This window comes from Agelaius phoeniceus, chromosome 3 (genome assembly GCF_051311805.1).
Source record: "Agelaius phoeniceus isolate bAgePho1 chromosome 3, bAgePho1.hap1, whole genome shotgun sequence".
NCBI lineage: Eukaryota > Metazoa > Chordata > Aves > Passeriformes > Icteridae > Agelaius > Agelaius phoeniceus.
The window spans coordinates 114791715-114813091 of record NC_135267.1 but is presented as its reverse complement, the minus strand read 5'-3'; the positions used below and the strand labels follow the sequence as shown (position 1 = coordinate 114813091).

At 45.2% G+C, this 21377-nt stretch overlaps 1 protein-coding gene across 1 annotated transcript in view; it reads right to left on the bottom strand.

The window, feature by feature from the left end:
- Window positions 1-21377, bottom strand: part of BMP2 (bone morphogenetic protein 2) — a 217242-nt gene that overhangs the window by 98084 nt on the left and 97781 nt on the right. The window contains exons 4-5 of the mRNA XM_077176286.1: window positions 1693-1796; window positions 1451-1556 (exon numbers count right to left, since the gene is read on the bottom strand). The gene's annotated coding sequence lies outside the window, so the exon portion shown is untranslated. The remainder of the gene's footprint in view (window positions 1-1450; window positions 1557-1692; window positions 1797-21377) is intronic.

The window sequence follows — 21377 nt, the reverse complement described above, 5'->3', positions numbered from 1 at the left end:
TTGCAATTATTTCCTTTATTACTTTTTTCTTTGCTAGAATTTACATTTGAAGAGACCAACAGCATCTTAAAATTTGAAATATTTCAACCAGCTCCATTTCAGAAACATCATCAGTACCTTACCATCAACCTTACCGTTGTTCCAGGCTTTGCAGGTTTTTCTTCCAACAGCACCAAACATCTGAATTTTGAAATTTGAGCATTTTGAAAAATGAGCATTTTGAGAGAGTATGAACAAGGATTTGAACTTTCATAATTATTTTGGTTAGTCATGTAAAGGTAACAGGCAGCCTTTGGAGACACAAACTCATATAGAAAGGGTCAGTAACTGGACAGCTGATGGATTTACCTCCTTTGAAAACAAAGATAAGTGACAATATACAAACAATACTGAGTGGCATAGCATGGCTGAGTCATTCTCTGGTTTATGAAATGAGAGAAAATTAGGTACCAAACAGGTTGTATAAGCACCACAGGCAGTAACTACAGCTGGAGGAAGGCCAGGCTACATTAGTAGCTGCCATTTGGTCTCCTTGAAGATCCCTGAAGAGCCAGTGCCCGATGAAGTCAGCGGAAAGGCTCCTGCCCATCCCAAGAGGTGCTGCACTAACCCAGCACAGCTGGTGAACAACAGCCCACAGAACAGGAGCAGAGCTGCTGTTGCAGCACACTGGGAGGCAGGCTGTGCTGACACTCCCCAGAACCACAGCCAAGGCTAATCAATGGAATTGGTCCTCTTGAGTGCTTCTCAGCCTCTGAAATTAATGGGATTGTTCAAGGAATAATGCACCACAGAACCTGAATATTTATGGCAAATCCACCACAGTGATTTCTAATATACTGTGATCCAAGAATTCTGAATAAAACATCAAGAACTCCAAGAGAGATTTTCAACTGATATAAATCAGCTGTTCCCCCTTTCAAAGCTATGGAGCTGCAGCAATTTACAACTAACAAAACCACAGCTTACCATTTTCAAAATTAAAATAATTTTTGCAGTATTTACAGCTAAGAGCAGACCCAGACCCTTGCTTTTATTTTCTTATTGTAAAATAGTTCATTTATTGTAAAATAATAGATAATTTCTGAGCCACAAAGTGCAAGGGTTTTTAACTTATCACCAAAATTAGGCATTGCAAGACATTATTTAGATGCCCATTGGTTTCTTGTAAGTTGCACTGCTTATACATTAGCAACTTCTTTAAGAAGGCCCCAGAGGAAATGAAGAATGTATTAGGTATGAAAATGTATACACAGGAATAATATGAAACACATTTTCTTATTTTCTAAACCCTTTTGGAACTGATGCTCTTAATACCACATAGAAACAAATACATATACATTCGTGTGTGTGTGATATATATGTAGGTGCACAGTTTTATCTATCCATATGTATTGTTCTAGTAACAGTCACCCTTTCATGGGGCTCATCAGTCACAGGTTTTACTCACCTGATGGGCAATTTGCCATCAGGCTGTCCCATCTGTCAGCACACCTTATCTGCCTTTCTTCAGATCCATACTTACAAGTAAGGGAAGGCTGGATATCTGTCTCCTCCTAAGCACAATAAAATTAAAGCTGTAATTAGCAGCCTGCCCTGGACACCAGGTTACATTCCACACTGCACAGAGGGCCTTGGGCAGGAGTGGCAGGTCCCTTGGGACAATGTAGGAGCCAAAGGAGAAAGTCAGACCTGATGTGTGCAAACAAACGACAGCTGAACTTGTCCTTCCTTCAGGAACCTGAATTATAGACAGGAGCTCCTGCTTCGATGGCACTGAGATTCCCACAAGACATCTAGGCGGAAGAAATTAGGTTTCAGAAAAAGAACTCACAGTGATGATCTGACTACTGAGGCCTGTTTAAGTAAAAATTATCAATAGACATAAACCAATCAAAATATCATTACCTTTTTGAAAGAGAGGAGTTCAATAATTTGCAAAAAAAATGCAGGAATTAATTACAAATTCTTCAGATATTGTTAGCTCAGTGCGGCACTCAGGCGCGCCCTGGGGTCGGGCTGCTGGAGTCGGCTGTGGTCAGTGGGAGCAGCCCCTGCCTCCCCTCCCAGCTTCGGAGAGCCCCCTCCTCTCCTCAGAGCTTCGGAGAGGAGCTCCCAGCCTCTCCTCGCACTCCTCAGAGGGCTCCCTCTTCTTTTCACAGCTTTAGAGAACCCCGTCCTCCCCTCACGGCCGGGACCCTGCCCCATCCTCCCCTCACGGCCGCAGCCCTGCCCCGTCCCCCTCTCACGGCCGGGACCCTGCCCCGTCCCCCCCTCACGGCCGGGACCCTGCCCCGTCCCCCCCCTCACGGCCGGGACCCTGCCCCGTCCCCCCCCCTCACGGCCGGGACCCTGCCCCGTCCTCCCCTCACGGCCGGGACCTTGCCCCGTCCTCCCCTCACGGCCGGGACCCTGCCCCGTCCTTCCCTCACGGCCGGGACCCTGCCCCGTCCTTCCCTCACGGCCGGGATCCTGCCCCGTCCTCCCCTCACGGCCGGGACCCTGCCCCGTCCCCCCCCCTCACGGCCGGGACCCTGCCCCGTCCTCCCCTCACGGCCGCGGCCCTGCCCCGTCCTCCCCTCACGGCCGGGACCTTGCCCTGTCCTCCCCTCACGGCCTCAGGGAGGATCCCACTCCTCTCCTCACAGCCTCTGAAGGATCCCACTTCCCTCCTCACAGTCCAGGGCAGCCCCTTCCTCCCCTCACAGCCTCAGGGAGGAGCCCCCCATCTCGCCTCACAGCCTCGGAGAACCCCTCCTCTCTTCACAAGGAGACCGATGCCCAAGCACCCAGATGGAGGTGCAGCAGCTCTGCTGTTCCAAAACACTGAGAAATAGGTCCTGAAGGTTTTCACACAGCAGGGCTGACAAGCCACCCCGTTCTGTGTTAGCAGCGACAACCGGCACCTTGCCGCCCACCCTTCCCTCACAGACCCCGGCCGGGGGTTCTGAGGTGACTCCTGGCACCCGGCAGCCCAGGAACCACAACATCTTACACTTCTAGCTGACATTTGGGTTCAGTGGTGCCACTTCCCAGCCAAAGGGATCATCCATCTTAATTAACCAAACTCAAGTGAGCAGCTATGTCAATGAATTAGCAACATGCACATAATCCCATCACATGTATTCTTGGAGTATCTGCACCTCGGCTGAAGGATTTCTCATTAACACAAATGTACTTTAGCCCTGCTTATAATTGAAACCTCGCTTCTGGCCAGCCACATGTCTGGCAGAGCCAGGAGAACTACTTTTTCCATGTTCACAAGCATCCCTGCCAGTCCTTGGTGTCACCACCTGATTAGATCTCTGGCACCGCGGGCTCTGCTTTGGCACGGAGGAGAGCGTCGTCTCACCGTGCCTGCCTCGAAATGTGGCCTTGAGGGTGAAGGCAGAAGAGGAAGAACAGCAGATGTTCCATGTATCAAACTGACTTTTCTGCAGATCAGCTGGTTTTCCCTTGGTAGAAAGGCACCATTACCTAATTAGATCAATCAAGAACACAAAGTACTTGAAGCTACTGTTCTTTTCAAACCTTGCCTACATATTTGAGCAGCGAATGTGAAATGAAAAACCAGACACGAGTCCCTGGTTCCACCAATCGCTCCTTGAGCCGACAGAGCTCCTGAGATACACAGAGAATGTGTGAACATGACATGAGTTCACACCTTGGCCAAACCAGGGCAAATGCTTGGGAGGCAATAAAACCACCCCAGTACCCTTTTTAATACTTTACTCTGAAACAGCTGTAGTGTTTTAATGTAAGCAAAATTACATATTCTTCCCTGTGCTCAGCCTCAGAAGCTGCCAAAGCATTTCTGCCAATCATTTCCAGGGGAGCCCAGCCTGCAGCAGCTCTCAGTGTGGATGATTTCAGCACGCATGGTAAAAGTTTAACAGCATTAGAGGCTGCCACAATGGAAATCGTTGGGCATCCCTGGTTTCACTTATAATAATGAAACTTGCTTGAAAGCTAGGAGCGGTTTGATGTAGTAGTTTTTACATAATAAAGACCGTTTTTTGTGAAACCAAATTGTTTTACAGCTGAATGTTTTAACTTTCCAAGTTAATCTTGACTCGTATGTTTTATTCTCACCATATCACTGTATTTCATTGTTTCAACTCATACATATGTTACACAAAAACAAATGTTAATACATACCATGTGTGCAGACTGTTACACCCCAGAGAGCTTACACTGTTACACTTCACAATATGATAATAGAAAATCACTGCTATCAAACATTGTATTTTCAAATTTCAGAATCAAAATGTTTTGACGCTTCCAAAGTAAAACTTCTCAGAATATTCCCTACACAGCGAGTGCCCAACACACGCCAACTTCATTGAGTGCCTGATCTCCTGATGGGGTGTGCAAACTCATTTTGAAACTTCAACTTTTGTTTTAATAGAGAAAGTTCTACTTTCCAACCAATTTTACCAATAGCATATAACACCTAAACAATAACTTTGAGACTCCAAAGTGCTTGAGTGAATAGGGCAGTGCCTGAGAAAATGGGGTATCCACTCAATGAGAAAAAATTGGGATTTCTTCATCTAACATTCAAAATTCTGAGGGTTTTGCTCATTTTTCTTTAATACTGGACAGTTCTGGCCAGAAAAAAAATTAGCAATGCTGCCATCATTTGCACCTGTGGTCCTGTCATCCATGCATACATTTTGCAGAGCTTAAGTCATTGAAGCTTTGCAACCTATGTAACTTGCTCATATGTAAAATCAGAGCAGTCACAGCAGTAAACTGGAAAGATTTTGATGTTCTCTTGTTAAACACTAGCAAATCCCTCCCCATATATCTGTGGCCTTCCCCAAGGTTCACATCACTGACTCTATCCCAGTCTCCATTATCTAAGAAATAAGATTCATGGAACACAAACCATGATCACAAACCAGACCTGGAGCTTGTTATAGACATGCAGGGTTCAAATGAAAATCAAACATCCTCAGAGGAATAGCCAGAAACCTGCTTTTGAGAAACATGTCTGGAGGTCATATTGGCATGGAGGGAGACTGCTGGAGCTGACTGAGAGTGCCTTGAGGCAGAAATTCTCCTGGCTTTATCTTGTCATTCAGTTCCAAGGAGTTCTTAGATCCCTTCTACATGTACTCCTTTAATATTTTACAGACCTCTCCCTTATGTAAATGTTCTCTGGACATTGTGTGCCATTTATTTACAGCAGGTTATTCCATACACAGCTCCAACAGTGCCTGCTGGTAACATTCACTGCTGCTGCCAACAATTCTTGAACCAAGCCACTATCTGCATATTCTCCTTTGGGCTACTAGCAAGGTCCTTCAGTGCTCATTCTTCTGTTACTGCCACCCAGACAGTTCCTTTAGACTTTAAAGCAAAATTAATAATCTGGGGGAAAATAAAAGCCATGTGGGACTGTTGTGCTGCTGGCAAGTATCATCCTAAATCCACTGCAGTCAGTGGGACAGATTTTGACATCCCGTAAATGGTCACAACAGTGCCAAGGAAACCAAAGCTCTTCTCCAGGCTCCAACCTACCAACACTCTACTTCCTTGCTCAATATCCTTATTTTTTAATCTAGTATCAAGAACTTGAGTTTATCAAATCCTCTGGGCTGGCAGCTATGGTTAACATAAGACTGTGGTCACCTTGGAACACAATCCCATGTGTTTGTACACACTTCCCTGGAGCTGCAGCTCCTCTCTCCTGCTTTTTAGCTGGACAAGAATTGTTTATGCTCAGCTGCATCTGCTCCAACAACAGAGACAGAGATCTGCAGCTCTCCTGGACACCTGTGTCACATGGTTCCTCCCTTCCAGGCCAATAGCTCAATACTCAAACCTCAATTTCCAACATGATTGCTACATATCCCCTTGTTTGTGTTTAAGGCTTTTCCATGGGCAGACTGTTATCCATTTCTGCTGGAGAACAGTTTATATCAGTGACTCCCTATGTATTGGGGTGGCAGGTGATGTCTTAACTTGCCATAAAGCTGCTGTTTCAGAAGGTTTAATAAACTCAACTGAACAACAAGCTAAGAAAGGAAGTAAGAGATTAAACAGACTGGTATTTCTACCCCCTTCTGCTTCCTAAGAAAGACAAAATAAAAACCAAACAAGCAGTGGCCCAAACTGGAGTGTACACACAGCCCTCCCCATTAACTCTGTGTTTGTCTGTGTTACCTATGAACCAACATGGTTTCAATTTAGCTTCTTATTAATCTCGTGCATTTCTTTCAACTGCTATTTTAAAAATAGAAACTTCATGTTGAACATTTTAATAGCATTACATTTCAAAGGCAACAAGCTGCTGTACTGATTTTTTTTCCAAAAACTTTATTGCCAGATGTAAGTATGTGTGATTAGTGATATTCTTTGTAAGTATGTGCAATTATTGATATTCTTTGTTTTCCCACAGATTTCTCCTTTCCTTATTAAACAACATATCTGTAGTTAAGCAGCTCTGTGAAAGTCTAGTGAGGCCTATGAGAAATCACTTGTCACCAGCACACAGATCCACCTTATCCAACTTCAGGCACTTGGCTAAACTGCTTAAACTAGGAGTTTCCCCATCCTGAATTCCCTTTATATTCAGTAGAAATTACTGAAAACATCTAGGGACAGGCTTCATGTAAAGCCTGTTTGGAGCAGGATTGCAGGAGTGCAGCCCTCAGCAGACACAGCTGCATGGCTCTGACCCAGCCAAGCACACAAGCATTTATCTGACTGCAGTGTGTGAGCAGACCTATCAAAGCCAAGGTAGCACACAGAGAATCACACTCCTGGACTGGAGGTTTGGGGGAGGTAAGCTGTGTTTTCATGCAGTTTCAAGGAAGCCTGACAGTCTCCACATTATTTACGCACTGGTGCAGAATATCCTCCTACCAACAGCTGGGGCTTCTGGTAGCCAAAGGCAAACCATCTATTGTAATACTATTCTTCTGTTATAGGAAACAAACTCTTCCAGGCAGAATATTTTTTTTAAAAAAAACAACCCAAGCAAAGGCACAAATTAAGCCCCAGAAATTAAATACTGAAATAATTTTTACAGCATAGAAAGATCAAACTGCAAACAAGCTGCAAAAGCCATTAGTAATTTAACATTCTATTATTCCTTTTTTTTCCAAAGTGTGATTCTTTTCTTCAAGCCAAGCATACTTTGCTGGGACCAAACCTTCACATTAGATTTCCTGTGCTGTGGACTTGATGAGATAAAGCAGTTTCTTAGGATCAACAAATCACTTCATTAAATAAGCCCATTGGTAAATATTCTCAACAGCAATTAACATCCTGGAGTCAGGAACTCATTTGGGGCTGCATTCCTCACTCAGGCAAGACCTCCCCTCTAACACCAGGACTGCAGGGGAAGGTCCTAACTTTGAAGGACAGAGAGAAGCCATCCTGGCTCTCACCATTCCCTCCACATCAGCTAATTTGGTTCTTCTTATCAGGAAAAAGAAGCCAAAGGTTGGACAGAGATGCTTCCCCTCAGTTCTCAAGCCCTGTGAAGAATGGACTATGCAGTGGTTTTCCAGCTGTCTCCCAAGACCCTGGGGAAACAGGAGACTTTTCAGCATTTCTTCTCAGCAGAGAGAACAGAATTGCTGCTGTCACCCAGGACCTGGGGTGCCCTGATTTGTGCAGTACCAGCAGTTTATGACAAAGGTATTGTCACTCCTGGGAGGTGGAGAAGGCAGAAATTCTAGATTGAAAAATTGGAATGGAAAAGGGTATTTTCACACCCTCTCAGCCCATGTAAGGCTCTGCCTGGAAGTGAAGCAGTGCATTGACTGGTAGGGTTTTAGTATTAAACCCCAGAGTCAGGGTGGTCCCTGATGAACAAAGATATAAAGCAGAAACTCGAGATGCATTAGAGAGGGTTACTTTGGGTTTTTCTCTGCAGATATTAAACAAGTACATCCCATTAAGATGCATTATAATTCTCTGTGTTTTGACAAGAATACACAGGCACCATTTTGAAATTAGAACAATAAAGGACAATGTGCAATATTCTTCAAAAAAACTCAGCTTTAGTCCTGCTCTTGTTGAAATGAGCATTCTCATCTTGAGTAACCCGATACTACAATGCACTAAAAAGCACAATATGCTAGAACAGAAAATGAACAAAGTATCAGGATGCAGCAATTTATGTTGAGTCAGCTTCAACTTACCCACTAAACTACTTCTGAATACTTTATGGGGCTCTAACCTTATAAACAAATCTGGGAATAACCATAAAGGTGCAGTTCTTTAAGGTATTTCCACCTTTGAAAAGTCCCTCCATTTTTGTGGGGAAAATCTTCTCCTTGCCATTCAGAAAGAGCTAAAAAAATGTGAGTATAAGAACTGATTATAAAAGGCCTACTGAACTGGAGTAACAATAATGCCTCAGTCTTGAAAACATAGAAAGTAAATGCAATTTTACATTAAAGATCTGAAAAAAAACTCAAGGCTAATATTTTCAGGGAAAAAAAAACCCCAACTTTGATCTCTCTTTCTTTCCAGGGGGGAGCCAATATCAACATGAGTGATTTTGTACTATATTCAGGAGTCTTTATGTGGGTTAATAATGTTAAAGTTATTCCACTGCTTTTTTCAAACTTTTCTGGAATCAGCTCCTTGGTGAAACAGGGCCCTATTGAAGACTCTTGAATTTGCATAGCATGTGCAAGACATTTAGATTTATATTCCATGTTAGGCTTGTGTGTTTAGAGTTTACTCAGGCATATGCAATTCATTGGCTGTATTGTTATCTTCACAATGAACAAGCACACTCACTTCATCTGCAAGAAATACAACTTCAAATGGAGAAAATTAAATTTCCATGAGAAAACGTGTTCCATGAAAATTTCCATCAATAAAGGCTTAGCTCAAATGTACTAAGGTCGAAATACTTTGATTTGGGCCTACCTGGGTACTGTGAGACTTATGTAGAAAAACTGTAAAGTCATTTGGAAATTATTATTTCGGAAGTGCTGCTGCAATGACAATTATTCACATTACAGTTCTCCCTAAAACCCTTTGGTGCTTATGATCCTGTTGTGTTTGGTGATGAATTTGCCCACAGAAAAGGACAGATTCTGCCTTGAAGAAATGCTGATGCTGAATCCAAAAAGCCATCTACAGAAATACACAGCCAGTGTTTGGTTTGAGATTTGTGAGACACCACAGCTCATGTCCCGTTTGCTGTGACCACCAGAGCGTGCTGGGGTGGTCTCCAAAGTGGGACCAGCATTGGGGTTACCCTGTGTGCCTGCCAGTGCCAAGCAGGAATTCTGGGCCAGGGCTGCACAAGGAGGTGACAGAGGGAAGGGTTTGGCTGTGATGGCTGACAGGGAGAGGCACAGGGAGTGCTGCTCTCCCACCATGTAGGGCAGAGGGAGGCACAGCAGGGAGAAGATCCAGGAGAGTGAAGAACAACTTAGACTCAAGGAAAGCAGCATCTACAGTGAATCAATTTGGGCAAAAAAGAAGTTGAGCTATTAGAAAAGCTGGCCAAGGGGGGCTGTGAGGACAAAGAAATCCATCAGAGATGGAGGTTTGAAAAGTTGCAAGTGATTTTATGTGCAGATAGCTGGATCTAGACCTCCTTCTTGTATTCCCAGTTTCCTTCCCAAATCCCTGATCCTGCACCATTACACTGAATGAAAGAGGATCAGCCCAGCTACTGCAGAACACATGTACTTTCTGCAGGGCAAGAGAAAGGAGCTCATGGATCACAAAGAACTGACTACTGTGTGCTTTTCATTTTCATTTCTTTCATTAAGAACTTAGTATTTGGTTTTTTACTGTTTCATTAAACCCTGAAACTTTCCTTTGGGCCATTGGTCTTTTCTCCTCATAGAGGTGGCCAATCTGGCTGTGGAGCTGATGGCCCAGAGGAGAATAAAGTGCATCTCTTCAGGACATGCAAGAGATGTGCATCACAGCATGCTCTGAAACTGCTGCTGTCTTTACTGAGGAACTGCATCCACCAAATCAGAAAACTGGATCAAAATGGGCATATTTAGATATCTATGATAGATAGAACATCTGAATTTAAAAGAAGGTCAGTGCAACAGTTCTGAACTACTGCCACTTTGGATCCAAGTGAAACTTGCTCAGGAGCAATCACAGATTTTAATACCATGAGCATTTCAGATGTTCAGCTCCCAGGGAGAAATCAGGCAGCAGCCTCGCCTCCAAAGCCACAGCCTCTTATCATTTATATAAATAGCAGTATTAAAGACCATGGAGGGCTCCCTGCTTCTTTATTTCCTGCAAAATCACCCCAGGTCTGTTATTTGCACATCAGTCACCTGCACCAAGCTGAGCAGTTCTTCAGAGAACACATGACCTGGTGATTATTTCCAACCACCCAAAATAACCCACCACATTTGAGGTAAGAAGCTGCCCCAACATTATCTGCAGGTGACATCACTGTGTAGGTGATAAAAATCAAGTCAACAAAAAAATGAATCCATACAAAAATGGAAAATTAAATCCAACAACTGTACCACAATAAGCCAAAATGTCTGGTTTGCCTTGGCTTAGTGACAGGTCAACAGTAAGGGGTAATTACAGACACCTAATAAAGAATATATAAAATATCAGCATCACTCCCACATCACAAAATGGTGACTGTCTCAGCTATGACTAACAGCTCACTGAAAATCATGTCTTTGAAGCATCCTTAGGGTCTTGGAATAGAAGAGAGATGACAATCCCAAAATACATTCTATTTTCCTCCAAATCACAGAAAAGAAGAAATCACACCCATCTAGACCCCCGGCATATGACTCACTGCTATTGATCCAAAAGGAGATGCTGTCATGCAAAAATTCTATTTTTCCACTAGACCTGTTTTGGTTTTTTTTTGTGATCTCTGCTGCCCTAAACTTCTGCAAATACAGCTACAGCAAAAAAAGTTCAAAGATTTTTTTACAGAAAGAGATGGACTGGGCATGAGGAGAGGAAAACAGCAAAGGAGGAGAAAAATCATACAGTGGGACTCAGAAGGACAGGAGATATTGGAAGAAAATAACTAGAAAGACTACAAGAAGTGCATCTAAAATAAAATAACCAGGAACACAGGGAGTTAGTTGATGGTTATCCCCTCTGTTGGAAAGAGTTCTGAGGAGGCCACCAAGATGAAGAGTGGGATGGAGCAGCTCTCCTATAAGGAAAGCCTGAGAGAATTGGGATTGCTCAGCCTGGAGAAGAAAAGGCTGTGGGTCACCTAATTGTGGCCTTCAGCTCCTGAAGGGAGCCTACAGAAAAGATGGAGAAGGATTTTTTACAAGGACCTGAAGTGACAGGACAAGGGGAATAGCCTGAAATTGAAAAAGACTGGAGTTAGATTGGATATTAGGACTTGACTGTGAGATGGAGAGGCCCTGGCACAGGTTGCCCAGAGGAGCTGTGGCTCCCCCATGCCCAGAAATGTTCAAGGCCAGGCTGGATGGGGCTCTGAGCAACCTGGGATAGTGGAAGGTGTCCCTGCCCATGGCAATGGAGTTGGAATTAGATGATCTTTAATGTCCCTTCCAAGCCAAACCATTTTGTGATTCTGTGACAGGAAATTACAGGAAAATCCTATCCATATAGAATCAGTGTGAATTTTCCACTCAGTTCATTGGGGTTGGGATTCCTGCTTTTGAAAGCACCAATTCCAAAGTAAACTTAATGTTAATGAGAAGTAAATAAGAACATGCAGCAATGCAACCTGAACTGCTAATGAACTCAAAGTCATGCCCATAAAGGGTGGGTTCACTGCTGAAGTCCCAACAGCAGCTTTGCTTGGAGCCCTTACAGCAGAAAGGTCTGGGACAAAGCTGCTGGTGGTGCTGGGGCTCTCAGAGAAGACAACCTGACCCGGTTCCAAGCATGCACAACACCATGAAGCCATAAACACCCCATGCAGCAGAAGGCACTGCTGCAAAAGCTTTGTGTGCAGCATCCACCAGTCCAGCCCCGTGCTGAGATCCAGGGACAGATGATAGCTGGTAACATTAGCTCCTATCTATCCAAGTAAATGAAGTGTGCCTGGGAACATTCCTGGGCATGGAGGCCAGCTGGCAGGAAACAGGGTGAGTCTCTGCCAGTGAGCACCCTGACCCTCCACAACAGGCAGCCTGCATGCAATGTCTGCCATAAACACCCTGACCCTCCACAACAGGCAGCCTGCATGCACTCTCTGCCAGTGAGCACCCTGATCCTCCACAACAGGCAGCCTGCATGCAATGTCTGCCATAAACACCCTGACCCTCCACAACAGGCAGCCTGCATGCACTCTCTGCCAGTGAGCACCCTGACCCTCCACAACAGGCAGCCTGCATGCACTCTCTGCCAGTGAGCACCCTGACCCTCCACAACAGGCAGCCTGCATGCAATGTCTGCCATAAACACCCTGACCCTCCACAACAGGCAGCCTGCATGCACTCTCTGCCATAAACACCCCGACCCTTCACAACAGGCAGCCTGCATGCAATCTCTGCCATAAACACCCCGACCCTTCACAACAGGCAGCCTGCATGCAATCTCTGCCATAAACACCCCGACCCTTCACAACAGGGAGCCTGCATGCAAACAGCCCCTGGGGACAGCCCTGGGAACGCGACTGCTGCCAGGCCCGGCTCCAGAACCGCCCGGGGCAGCGCTGGGCGGTGCTGCAGCCTAAGCCTGCCCAGGGACGGTTCCAGCAGTCACCGGCCCGGGCAGGGACGCTCCCGGTGTAGGAGCAGTCCTGTTAGCAGAGGGACAGCGACTCCTTCCCTCCCTCCCCCGTGCTTAGGAGAAGCATTTCTCTTGTGCAGAACACATGTGAGCAGCCATTCTCACTGACCCACCCCTTCTCCCATCCCAAACCATCTACCCTGCTGCTCCCCCATGCAGAAGAGCCATGGCAAGGGCTGGGAAAGCAATGGGAATGGTCCAGCTCACTGGTTCACCGAGTGCTGAAGGGCAAATCCACCTCACAAATCAGGAATGGATGCAGAAGGATAAGAGCATGGAATGCTTCCCAACCTGTCCCCACCTCCTGTGCACAGAGAGACCCCACTGCACAAACACGTCCAGGGATACCTCATGATTTTTTAAAGTCATTTAGGTGGCACTAATGTCAGGAGTGCTTGAAAACACAGCCCTGTGCTCCTGCTCCAGCAGCCTCACAACCTTGTAATCATCTCATTGCAGGGGCTCCATGCTGTTGTCTCCTTATCACAAGAGTTCCAGACCTCCCTGGTGTTTCTCATGGGCATCTCCTCAGAGCACTGACTCTTTCTTCTTCACAAAGCACCCAACTGACTTCAGTTCCCTCCTCAAGTCCCCACCCCACTGGTTTATAGCACTCTTCTGCTCACTGGTTACACCTGTGGCCTACATTCTGCACTAGCATGTAAATAATGTTGAGATTGTCAGGCTTCCTTGAAACTGCATGAAAACACAGCTTACCTCTCCCAAACCTCCAGGCCTGTTCCTAATCTTTGATAATTGGCCCAGCTGCAACTCCTAAGGGGTAAGATTACTTTCTACACTATCTTTATTTTCTTATATTCTATCCCCCTACAGCACCTCAGCAGTTCTTCATAAGACTAAGAAATGGCCCACAAAGCATATCTTGAGGCTTTGGCTACAGAGAGAATGCCTGGTTTTCTAACAGCCACTATTTTGATACTCATAACCTGTGACACTCCAATCAATTTGACTGGAAATATATTTTAATTAATAAAAAGAAAAATAATCCATTCCTTTGTCTGATTCACTAGAAAAAATATTCATATTGGCTTCTACAGCAAGAGCTTGGGTAACAATCTTATACAAACCTCTGTGAGTGCACGTGTGTGTTTATACAAAACCCTCATCAGTTTAAACTGTATTTGCTGTTAAGAAGATCATTTACCTTCTAATAAATCCTAATTAGATCATAAGCCCAAGTGTACTGAGAATAAATGTGTATTGACAAGCATATTGAGTGCTGGGAATTCACAGGGCTCCTCGTTCCAGCTGGGATCTGTCACTACACGTTGTGTGTGTAGGTGCAGAGCACGAGCAGCGCCTGACCTTTCCCCAGCTTGTGCACAACTCAGCAGGTTGCTAGAGCTCCCTACCAGGAAACTTTTGGGGATAGGAGAGGAACCCAAGCTGCCATGTGCCAGTGACTCAGAGATGAAAACTGCCCATTTCAGAGTTGTTCTTGTGCCTGGAATTTGAAGGAGCCCGCTCCTTTGCTGGAGGAGTTTGAACAATTCACGCTGGGGATTGCAGTGCACCCACAGCCAGAGACAGGCAGTGTGTTTTGTACAGGTTCCCCAGGGTGCTGCAGGGGAGCCTGGTCAGTTCCCTGACAGAATAACCTCTGCTCCCTCCACCCCAGAGATGACTGACATAGGCCTGACTTTAGGCACTGGGCACTCACCTGTTTGTGAAAGGCAGGCTAAGATGACCCTCATTCTGGGCAAGGGTGGCAGGCTCAGGGGACAGGTGACCTCCATAAAGCTGCTGCCCTCTCAAGGACAGAGGAACCTGCCAGCCCAAAATGGTGCCTGTGGTCAAGGCAATGCTTTGATGTGCTGTCCCTGAGGAAAATCCTCCCTGGCAGCAGCTGAGGTTCCCCTGGCCCTGCAGGAACGTGCCTGTTGTACACCCCCAGCCTGGGGCAGGTGCTACCACTGCAGTTTGGTAACCTGAGAGCCACCACGGATGTGCTGCTGTGAAATACCACACATGGTGCAAGAGAGGGGAGGGCTGAATCCACTCCTTCTGAGTCATTCAGGTCTGTATCCCGATTTAGCAAGGAGAATTTGGAACTTCTTGATTTTTATCTCTTTACTATCTAATTTTGTGAAGATTTCTCGCAGTTTATGACAGGCACCATTGCTTTGCAGTACATCTGAAAACAGACCCTGTTTTAAAAAAAACCTTAAGCTTTATGGATTACTGCAGCCCAAAGCCATCCTTAAGACCGGCCTAAGCCTACAGTGACATCAGCAGATACTGTGGAGTGATACAAGAGGATCTAGGAAAAGAAAGTGTTGAGATCTGCTCCAGCCCCAAGCCTAACCCATGAACCTGATGCCTGCCAAGGTTTAGAGCTTTGTGTGCAGATGTTATGGCAGGACTGCTCTGCGACATGAACTGTTGTGTGGTAGTAGAAATTTTTTCCCTTTGAAAGCTCAAGCACAATTCAAACCAAAGCAGAGATGCAGATTCCTGCTTGGCACCTGTGCAGAAGGGCCCTGTGGATGAGCTCTGTCTGTCCATCCAGGCATGCTGAACACATCACCTGCACGGCACCTGCATGGCCCACATGCAAGGGAATTTCTGGACTCTATAACTGTAGCTTGGCCATACCTTGGAGGTGCAAGAATCCATTCTCTGGCTCCCTGGTGATTGCACAGAAGGGAGAGGGATCCAAGGGCGTCCCACAGAGCCCCAGTGGGATCCAGATGTGTTGCCATTCCCATCAGTCAGGATGATCAACAGGCCAGCACTGCCATGGGGACACTGCTATGTGACAATCCCCAATGTCCCACAGATAAGCAAGGGGATGAGTGTGGGGCTCAGACAGAAGCTGGCAGAGAGCAAAGGTACCATGACCCTCGACTGTCATGCTGACACATAAAAAGAAGCCAAGACAGCAGACTACAGGTAAACTTAAACATGTCAGGCTGGGAAAAGTGGCAATTCCAAGTAGGTCAGGTCCTGCTGTCTCAGGACAACAATGTCCATCAGAGGAGCAAGGGCAGTGATATCAAAATCTCAGTCAGAACCTAGAGACTCTCAAATGATGCTGATGCTCTTAAAAGACTTTACCCCCAGTAAATGGCAGCACAGTGTGCAAAGGACTCCTGCCCTCTGGGAAAACAGAGCTTTCCACAGCAGGGCAGCCCCAGGCTTCGAATACGTTGTACCTTGTTTCCACATCTGTCCAGAACTGGACACCTTTGGATTAAAACATTCCCAGGACACAGCTTGGGGTCAAACTGTGAAGCCTGCACTTCCTGTGCCGTGCAGGCTCTTTCACAGTGCTCCCATGGGCTGCTGTACTCCCCAGGGGATCACTCAGTGGCCAGGAGCAGAGGCTGGGCTGACTCTCCCGAGGGAGGGCAGCGCTCAGACGTAGGTCTGGGGGAGCAGCTCTTTGAACCTTGAAGTCATTCACACAAGAAAGCAACTCTGACAAAAGCTGTGGAATCTTCTGAACACCTCTTCAGACAGCAGAACTGAAAGACAGACTTCCTCTCCTGTGTCATTACACACACACCCTGCCCCAGAATCAGAGTTTAAATCAAGTTCTTTGACACACATCAGAAACCTTCAGTGTAGAATTTCTGAGACACCAAAATCCTTAAAGACAGACCTAACACAGACAGCCACTGTCAAATCATTTAATTGCTTTCATCAATTGAAAGTATCTTTTGATTCAAGAACAAATGCTTAGCAAGACCTTGGTGAGAAGAGACATAACCTTAGGGCTGAAAAGCAGAGCAACATGTATAATTTTCCCCTTTACAGATAAACAGCCCTGCTTTTTAAGTAGCTCCTGAGAAGGACATCTAAGCATTGCTGCTGTGAATAAAGCAGACAGTTCACAAGACAACCAGTTCCTGCCTGCATGCATAAGCCTCACGCCAGCAAACCTAATTGAAAATAATCTGTGATCGACGCTCTGCATTCTTCAGGAAAAGTGCTTTTATCCCATCTTTTCCCATCTCTCCTCCTCCCCTCCAACCTTAAATGAATCACATATTGAATCACTGCAGCATGGCTGTATTTGATCATGATTTATAGGGCACTGTCTGCCTCACTCAGTGCGCAGCCTTTGGAGAGAGGAGGTATGTTGGGCAGGGAAGAACAGGCTGTCAGCACCCAATAAATTATTAGTAGCAGCCACTTCCTGAAGTAAAGACCAATATAAGATCAACTTTCTAAGTGGACAGGTGTACAGGGGTGTCTTACATCAACAGCTTGCCTGGCACATAATCCAAATTCTTAGTAACTGCAATCCAATGTGGCATGAGAAGAGAAGAGAAGAGAAGAGAAGAGAAGAGAAGAGAAGAGAAGAGAAGAGAAGAGAAGAGAAGAGAAGAGAAGAGAAGAGAAGAGAAGAGAAGAGAAAGGTTTTACTGAATAATAAATCAGGGAGGAGCTCTGGGCACTGCAGAGAATGAGCAGGGACTGGACCCCACTGCTTGCCGCCCTGGGTACCAAAGCAAAGATTAAGATAAATCTCCTGCCCTTGTTTGACAGGAGGGTGCAATATTTTGATCAGCAAAACTTCCAAATCTGCAAACTCAACATAAAGTTGCACGCAAGAAACATTGATGTAAGTTTTAATAATCTCTTCTCCATCATCAGCATTCCCCAGCCTATTGTTTCCCTGCTTCCAACTTCCTTCTTTCCAGTTTTCTCCATGGCAAACAAGTCTAGCAGCAGCAGCATGTTCAGACTTCATTGCAGCTCACACATTGATAGTGGTACATACTGATCTGTAGCAGTCATGCTGAAGCTGGTCCTGCACCACAAGAAAGGCATAGGAAACTATCCCCAGATAGCACCACATAAGGATTTTTTAGCTCTATCCTACCAAAAGGAGGGACAGTTAGCCTGCTTTTGTCCTCCACACTCTGACAGTGAAACAGTGACAGCAGATGGAATACTAAGGGCTAAGAAGGACCTTCAGAGCAGCTCCATGACAGCTGTGTGATAACTGCAAAGCTCTTCAAAGATGTTTTCAGAATGAACCAAACAAGGGAGATGAAGAGAAGGGGAGCAATAGGTCTGCCTCCCCTCCCTCAGCACAGCTTCCCTGTGCCCAAGGTGCTGTTTGAGTCAGACAGAAGAGCACACCCAGGTGCTTCCAGGCACACAAGAGGGCTGGTTACTCACTTCTGTCAAAGAGAGACAATTCATTCCTGCAGCATCCTGAACAGCCCCAAGGCCATGACGCCAGCCAGGGGTTTGGCTGATTCCTACAGCCTCTGCTGTGGGGTGTTTTTGCTGAGCACCACCAGAGGGCTCAGCACAGTACAATATACCAGAACAAAGGTGCTGACCCCAAAATCCCACACCTAGACACAGTGATTGGTTGGCAAACCCTCTGATTAGATCTTTACAAATGCCAGTTCTTTTTAAAATATGCTCACTTTTCAAGAGGAGTTACTGCTTTCATCCCACAATCACCTGGGGAGAATGATTCCCTGTTGCTGTTTAGAGGGTCAAAGCTCAGTATCCAATGGCCTTCAACTCTTCATGAATTATTAAAAATACATGTTGCAGTCTTCTAAATACACTTAACACCAGGACTCAATGACTGAGAGCTGGTAACTCTTACAAACCCCTGATAAATGTACATTTTGTCTACTTTATATATGGCAACATATATGGAGTAATATCTTCCTCCCTGGAGCTCCACATCCTACTTACCTATGCTAAATGTCTCCAATCCCATCTATTCAATTGCATCAACGATTTCTGAGAAATCTCTCTTACAAGTGAATTTTTCATCCTGACTTCTGAGTCCTGTGTGATGTCTCTGACACTAAAAAGACAAAAGTTGGGCCCTTGGGGTCTTGTCAAGAGCTAATGTAAGACAAAATGCTTGTAAGCTTTGATTGAAATACTTCCTCTCTCCCAGCACCAGCTAATGATTCTGAACCACCTTGTTAAGTGTATACTTCCCTACCTTGAAATAGATACTGTGTCAAGTAGGATTTATAGGTGATTTAACTCAATCATGCCTTCAAAGAAGCTTCAGCAGCTCCAAATGCTGTTAAAAAGAGCAGGGAACATTCAGAAGCTGAGCCAGGGTTAAAGAGAGCATCTCTGATCACCAAAGTGATGAAAAGTGGTCAAGAATGGGAATCACTGTAACTACTTGTCCCAAGCTATTGTCTTTCATATCAGAACTGCCAGAACATGCAGGATTTGGGGATGGAAATGACAGCTTACTATTCTGAGTCATCACCTGGTGCTTGGAGAGAAACAGCATTTGAATTAAAGCTTTTAAATCATTTGGTTTTACAAGAGCATTTCCCTAAAAGGACAATGGTAGAGTGAAGGAAATGTCCACTGCACAGGAGAAAGGCTAAAAAATCCCCTGAATCCCATGCTTGGCTGTGCCAAGAGCTGCTTTGTGACAGCAGGCAAATCCCTTCACTCCTCTTTTCATTTGTTTTCCTTTCCCACTGCACATCTGCCTTGTCTATTGGGAAAGAGAGATTTATGAGTGTCTTAGGGATTTGGTGGTGCAAGCACTTCTCCTCTCCAATCTTGAGAGGAAGGTGAAAACCCCACCCTTTGGCTCCAAGGCTGCTGTTGCAGAGACTTGTACAGCACCTGCAGGGACCTCAGTGAGGACTGCAAGGGGAGATCATGAATGTCTGTAAGCCCATCAGCACTCCCTGGGCAGAGGCATTCACAGGCAAACAGAGCACCATGGCTGGACCCTCAAAGTGAATGGGGAGGTGGGAGCAGAGACCAACAGGGGAACCACCACAGGTCCCTCCAACCCCTGATTCTGTCTGTGAGAGCACTCACACAGCCAGGGATGCTCACCCAGGAGACTCCCCCAGCTGTGCATTCCCAAGTGGTGAATTTTGTGAGCCACAGATGGTGCCTTTGCATTAAACACTCTCAGAGGAATTTTATTCTTGAATTTTCCAGTCTCTTGAGGCAAGTTAAAATGACCTCTTCTAAAGGAAGCAGTGAAATATAATCCAGCAAGGCAATATAATGCAAGATAAACTGGGATTTATAGGTGATTCTGATAGGGCAGAACAACAAATGATATTTGCTGATCACTGACTATTCAAGGTGGTGTTTCAACATCTTTGCAGGAGACACAAGCAGCAGAACTTCCTGAAAGCTGAAAGCACTGAACTGCTTTAGGAAGAGCTCAGAAGTTCACAGCTCTGGCAGCCCACGAGTGTCACCTGTTTGTAACCCCTGGAACAGTTCTGTTCCCAATGGGATTTCTCTGAAGCCAGTTTGGAGTTTGCCTCAGCTGAACAGAAGGGAAAACCAAAGCCTCTCCTTTCCTGACATGATGCATTTATTCACATGGATTTTAGTGTGATCCCCTTTCCTTAGTGAAAGCCACAAGCACCAAGAGTTGTAAGGGACAGGTCCCCTGAGAGTTCCTCTCTTTGTACTCTCACCTTTTAGGCACTGCACACGTGATGGGAGATATCTCCTCTGGCCAAACCAGGTACCAGTATCCAGAGATGTGACAGCCAATTTCTCCTGAATTTTAACAGGGTTTGGCCAGGATTAACATCTCTTATTTCATTCAGGAAGCTTGTGACAGAAAGAGAATTTAAACCTGAAACATCAATATAAAAACCTTAAATCACTCAAGCTATGCCTTCAAACACTAATTCCACACTGGAGCAAATCTGCAGTAGATTCCAAAGGTGCAGACCATGCAGTGCCAGGATTTTTCCCCACTCTGTGCCACTCTCCCTTTGCCATGCTTCCATCCCTAATTTAACAAGGGTGCTCCCAGCAGTAGATTTCTTTCTCTAAAAAGATTCACACATGAAGTAGCACCAACAACTGGTGTGGTCCAAACTGTGCTCAGCAAGACATTGTATTTACCTCTCCAGCATTCCTGGAGAATGAAGACAACATTCTATCAGCATTCATCCTCCTAATCATAAGCCAAGATGAAATGTTAAGCCCTGAAGTAATAAATTTCATCCAAACTGAGAGGGATCCAATTTAATGTATTCTGCATTTAGTGTAAGAGTCATCTGGAGATAAAGGACAGAGCTCTCATCATCAGAAAGAGATGAGGAAACAGCTTTGGTGTGGAGATTCTGGAAGGCACAAGCAGGAGTATCATGACCACAGACTTGTCTACACGGGGGCAACTTGAGGACACTGATTGAAAGTTTAATTTGAATTTAGGGAGGGGTTCTTTTAAACTGTGTTAAATCCAAACAACTGTTTTCAAGTTGTGGTCACAAATGGATTTCTCTGCTTTCTCTTCCAAAATTGTCCTTTATTTCTGAAGTGCTTGTTCACCGATGTATAAAGCAGGCTAAAAACATCATTTTGAATTCACACCTACAGCTAATACCAGTAATTCTTTTTTCATTCTTACATATGGAGACGAAATTTCACTTTCCAAATTTATTACAGCGTATTTCTGTTATTAATAATTATTATACCACCAAGTCGCAGCTGAGGTCAAGAACTAACTGTGCCAGGATTTATGTAAAAACACAGTAGGATTTCATGGCCAGATTAGGGGTCAGAAGAGATGATTCAGAATGTTTAGTGCTGATCTCATGTTTAACATAGGTCAAGTTTTCTATGTGTATGCCACTAACTTACATTTGGCTTGAATGTATTTTCTGAAAAAATGTAATTCATTTCTGAAGAAACACTTCACATGGAGAACCCAC